Source organism: Phocoena phocoena, chromosome 6, assembly GCF_963924675.1.
Source record: "Phocoena phocoena chromosome 6, mPhoPho1.1, whole genome shotgun sequence".
In the NCBI taxonomy this organism is placed as follows: domain Eukaryota; kingdom Metazoa; phylum Chordata; class Mammalia; order Artiodactyla; family Phocoenidae; genus Phocoena; species Phocoena phocoena.
The window spans coordinates 74321192-74327157 of record NC_089224.1 but is presented as its reverse complement, the minus strand read 5'-3'; the positions used below and the strand labels follow the sequence as shown (position 1 = coordinate 74327157).

Here is a 5966-nt window from a genome sequence, read left to right as displayed (position 1 = left end):
TTAGAATTGATAAATTTAGCTTACCCCCTTCTCCCCCCTCACAAATCTGTAGAACAATCTAAGTTACACGAATATATATAAACATTTAAAATAAAATATTAACAAACGGAATCCAACAGCACATTGAACATGTGTATTTTTCATGGAGTTATAGTTCAAATACAGAAAATCCTGTATTCCCCATATTTACAGCCCAAACAGATAGCTCATATAATTAGCTCTAGATGCTGATAAAAAGTTCAACAAAATTTAACTATAATTCCTGATGAAAAAAAAACTCAATAAAAAATGGAATTTGTGAATACTATTATAACATGATTAATCTATCTATATCTATAAGTATATTCATTGATAGATATAGACAGAGAAATAGAATTTAGCTCTAAATGGGGAAATACTAGTTTTCAATGGGCACATTTCCTTGAAGTCAGGAATTATTATTTAACATTGTGTTAGAAGTATAACCAATGCAATCAGATGAGAGTTATAATGTTATTTAAGCCTGCACAGCTTGGAGTTACAGAAATATGTACAATTATGACTGTTTTACCTGTAGGTTGGTTATGGGTTGGATGATATCCATGTGAGTAGTAGTAGAATGTGAATGGATTTATTGTGAAACAAAGGGACATTTCTACTATCCATAGAATTAAGGAATGATTCATCCTGGAATCCAAAACACCCGGGGAGCTTATACCTGTATGCTACAGACTGAATGTTTATGTCTCTCCAAAATTCATATATTGGAACCTAATCCCTAATATGATGGTATTAGGAGGGAGAGCCTTTGGAAGGTGATTAGGTCATGAAGGCAGAACTCTATGAATAGGATTAGTGTCCCTATGAAAGAGACCCCGGAGAGCTCCCTTGCCCCTCTGCCATGTGAGGACACAGCAAAAAAAATACCTCTCTATGAACCAGGAAGTGGGCTCTCACAAAAACACCAAATCTTCTGGCACCTTGATACAGGACTTCTTTCTCCAGAACTGTGAGAAATAAATTTCTGTTTTCATAAGCCACCAATCTATGTTTTGTTTGTTGTTGTTGTTATAGCAATGCAAATGCATGAAGACAGAAATTGGTAACAACAAGTTGGAGTGTTGCTGTAACAAATATCTAAAAATGTGAAGTGGCTTTGCAACTAGGTAATGGGTAGAGACTAGGAGAGTTTTGAGGTGCATGATAGAAAGAACCTACACTGCCATGAACAGACCTTTAAAGGCAATGAGCTGTACAGAAAGCCTCAATCTTCTTGGAGAGTACCTAGGTAATCCTGAACAGAATGTTGGAAGAAATATGGATGGTAGGGCTACTCTGATGAGATCTCGGATGGAAATGAGAAATGTGCTATTAGAAACTGGAGGAAAGGTGATCCTTGTTATAAAGTTGGCTAAGTCGTGTTCATGTTCTGGTGCTTTACAGAAGGTAAAACTTGTGAGCGATAAAATTGGATTTAACTGAAGCTATTTCTAAGCAAAGTGTTGAAGGTGTGGCTTGACTCCTCCTGATTGCTTATATTAAAATACGAGAAGAGAGAAATGACTTAAAAGATGGAAGTGTTAAGCAAAAAAAGAAGAACTTAAAGATTTGGGGAGTTCTCCGCCTTTCCATGTTATAAAAAAATGAGAGGGAGAGAACACCAAGGGTGTGGCCAACTGACTATTTGGTAAGGAGATCAGTGCGGATCAGCCATCTCAACAGGAGCCAGGAGCTATTCTCCAGGACAACGGAAAAATGACCTCAAAAGCAATTCAGAGATCATCAGGGTTGTCTCCTTGGTTTCAAAAGGGTAGGGTGGGGACCATGGCCTAGTTTTCAACAGACCAGATAACCTTCACCCAAAGCCGGTGGGGAGCAGGGCCACCCAGAGTCTTGGGGGCCCAACTCCTGCCCAGCAAAGCTGTGGGGACAGAACCACCACCCCCGTGGGTTCAAATGGTGGGACCTCCATCTCTGTGGGCAGTAGGGCAGAGCATTGAGCAAAGAGGATTATTTTTGAGCCTTAAGATCTCATGGAGTTTGCCTTATAGTTTGGACTTACTTGGGAACAGTTACAGGCATACCTCATTTTATTGCACTTTGAAAATTCTTTTTCTTTTCTGCAAATTGAAGGTTTGTGGCAACCCTGTCTTGAGCAAATCTATTGGTGCCATCTTTCCAACAACACGTACCCACTTCCTGTCTCTGTGTCACATTTGGGTAATTGTCAATATGTTTCAGACTTTTTCATTATTATTATTTCTTATGGTGATCTAAGATCAGTTACTTTGATGTTACAACCCTAACTGTCTGTGGGCGCTCTGAACTGTACCCACATAAGACAGTGAACTTAGTAAGTATTGTGTGTCTTCTGACTACTCCACTGACCGGCTTTCCCCTATCTTTCTCCCACTTCTTGGGCCTCCCTATTCCCTGAGACAGAACAATATTGAAATCAGGCCAACTAATAACCCAAAAATGGCCTCTAAGTGTTCAAGTGAAAAGTCTCTCACTTTAATGGAAAAGTTAAAAACGATTAAGCTTAGTGAGGAAGGCAGGTCAAAAGCCAAGACAGGCTGAAAGCTGGGCCTCTTGTGCCAGTTATAGCCAAGTTGTGAAGGCAAAGGAAAAGTTCTTGGAGGAAATTAAAAGTGCTACTGCAGTGAACACACAAATGATAAGAAAGTGAAACAGCCTTACTGCTGATGTGAAGAAAGTTTCAGTGGTCTAGATGGGAGATCAAATCAGCCACAACATTTCCTTCAGCCAAAGCCTAATCCAGAGCAAGGCCCTAACTCTCTTGAATTCTATGAAGGCTGAGGGAGGTGAGGAAGCTGCAGAAGAAAAGCCTGAAGCTGGCAGAGGCTGGTTCATGAGGTTTAAGGAAAGAAGCTGCCTCCGTAACATAGAAGTGCAAGGTGAAGCAGCAAGTGCTGATGTAGAAGCTGTGGTAAGTTGTCCAGAAGATCTAGCTGAGATAATTAATGAGGGTGGTACACTAAACAACAGGTTGTCAATGTCGACAAAACAGCCTTCTTTTGGAAGAAGATGCCACCTAGGACTTTGATAACTAGAGAGAAGTCAGAGCCTGGCTTCAAAGCTGCAAAGGACAGGCTGAATCTCTTGTTAGGGGCTAATGCAGCTGGTCCCTTGAAGTTGAAGCCAGTGCTCATTTCCCATTCCCCAAATCCTAAGGTCCTTAAGAATTATGTTAAATCTACTCTGCCTGTGCTCTAGAAATGAAACAAAAAAGCCCGGACAACAGAACATCTATTTATAACATGGTTTACTTAATGTTTTAAGCCCACCATGGGGCCCTGCTGCTCAGAAAAATTCTTTCAAAATATTACTGCCCATTGACAATGCACCTGGTCACCCAAGACCTCTGATGGAGATGTACAAAGAGGTTAATCCTGGTTTCATGCCTGTTAACACAACGTCCATCCTCCAGCCCATGAATCAAGGAGTAATTTTGACTTTCAGGTCTTATTATTTAAGAAATTCATTTCATAAGGCTCTAGCTGCCATAGAGAGTGATTGCTCTGATGGATCTGGGCAAAGTTAATTGAAAACCTTCTGGAAAGGATTCACCATTCTAGATGCCAGTAAGGACATTCATGATTCATGGGAAGAGGTCCAAATATCAACAGGAATTTGGAAGAAGTTGATCCCAACCCTCATGGATGACTTTGAGGGGTGCAAGGCTTCAGTGTAAGAGAAAACTACAGATGTGGTAGAATAAGCAAGAGAACTAGAATTAGAAGTGGAGCCTGAAGATGTGACTGAATTGTTGCAATCTCATGATAAAACTTGAATGGATGAGGAGTTGCTTCTAATGGATAAGCAAAGAAAGTGGTTTCTTGGGATGAAATCTACACCTGGTGAAGTTGCTGTGAAGATTGTTGAAATGACAACAAAGGATTTAGAATATGACAAAAACTTAGTTGATAAAGCAGTGACAGGGTTTGAGAGGATTAACTCCAACTTTGAAAGAAGTTCTACTGTGGGTAAAGGGCTGTCAAACAGCACTGCATGCTACAGGGAAATTGTTGATGAAAGGAAGAGTCAATAGATGCGGCAAACTTCATTGCTGTCTTATTTTAAGAAATTGTCACAGCCACTCCAGCCTTCATCACTTACCACCCCGATGAATCAGCAGGAGTCAACACTGAGGCAAGACCGTCCACCAGCGGAAAAGACTATGACTCGCTGAAGGCTCAGATGATGGTTGGCATTTTTTAGCAATTAAGTGTTTTTTAATTAAGGTATATACATTGTTTTTCAAGACATAATGCTATTGCACACTTAACAGACTACAGACTAGTGTCGATATAACTTTTATATGCATTGGGAAACCAAAATATTCATGTGACTCATTTTATTTTTGTGATAGTCGCTTTATTGTGGTGGTCTGGAAAGAAACCCGAAAATCTCCAGTATGTCTGTACTCCTTTCTTCTTTCTGATTTCTCCCTTTTGGAATCGAAACATCTGTGTCTAACCCACCACTGTATTTTGGAAGCACATAACTTATATGGTTTCACACGTTCATAGCTGGAGAATAATTTGCCTTAGGATGAATCATACCTTGAATCTCACCCATATCTGATTTAAATCATATTTAGATGAGACTTTGGATTTTAGCTTTTAGTGTTGATGCTGGAACAAGTTAAGACCTTTGGGGATGTTAGGATGTAATGAATATATTTTTCATGTGAGAAGGATTTTAGGGGACTGGAGGTGGAATGCTATGGATTAAATCCTTGCTTCTCCCCAAAATTCATATGTTGAAACCTAACCCCTACTATAATGGTATTAGGAGGTGGAGTTTTTGGGAGGTGATTAGTTTATGAGTGGGGGGGGACCTCATGAATAAGATCAGTGTCCTTATAAAAGAGACCCTAGAGAGCTCCTTTGCCCCTTCTGCCATGTGAGGACACGGTGGAAAGACGGCTGTCTATGAACGAGAAAGCAGGCCTTCGCTAGACACCGAATCTGATGGCACCTTGTTCTTGGACTTCTTAGCCTCTAGAAATGTGAGAAATAAATTTCTGATTTTATAAGCAACCCAGTCTATGTTATTGTCATAGCAGCTAATAAACTAAGACAATGTCCATATGTCATATATCTCTTACATCTGGAAACAAAGCCTTCCAGACCTGATCACTGAATATGTAGGTCTAGGATGCTACCTTGGAAGCTCTGTCTTTACTATGTGTTTCAATGTGAAGACATGGTTTCAAAACCCCGATTTTACAAAGCTTTATTTGTTTGTTTGTTTCCTACCTTGTTTCAGAATGGATTTAAGAACACATTAAAATACAGCAAGATCAATTTAAAGTAAATGTTTAAAAGAGAGAAAATTAAAACTAAGAAAGTGAAATGTTGGTAGAGATGAAGCTTATATAAAGGTCCACACCAGTGGACTAGAAGGGCTCTTGCAGACAGAGGGTGGGACAAAAAGCCAATATTGGGATGTTCTGTGGAGTAAATTACGTGTCTCTCTCTCTCCAACTTGTGGTATCTGCATATGCATGAAATGGTTTAAAATAAACAACAAGAGCTAGTGTAGGGATAGAGGTGGCATAAAGGTTTGTCACAGCCTGAGAAATGCATGTGCAAAAGCCTGGAATAAATTCCCAAACCTAGGTTATTCAGCAGGAGTCTGGGGTCTAGATGGTGGGCGTAGCACCTTAGATTTTTATGTATTTAATGATTTAGCATGGATCAGCAGGATCAATTATTTCATCTCCAGCATCTGTATCTATGAAGTTTTATTTATTATCTATGCCCTACAGTTACTATACAGAATTTAAGGAAGGTTAAATGACAGCAAACACACAGACAGAGGTTTGTGTATGTACACACTTACAACACAACAGTTAACATACAGATAGAAAAAAAATCAGAAATCATATAAAGTAGGGAAAAGCAGAGAAATCTACAAGATACTTGTTATACAGTTTTGACTACAATTGGTTATTACAT

The 5966-nt window shown here is 39.4% G+C and overlaps 1 pseudogene; it reads left to right on the top strand.

The window, feature by feature from the left end:
• The first annotated feature begins 2457 nt into the window (after positions 1 to 2457).
• On the top strand, positions 2458 to 4271 carry LOC136125069 (tigger transposable element-derived protein 1-like; annotated as a pseudogene).
• Positions 4272 to 5966: the final 1695 nt, after the last annotated feature.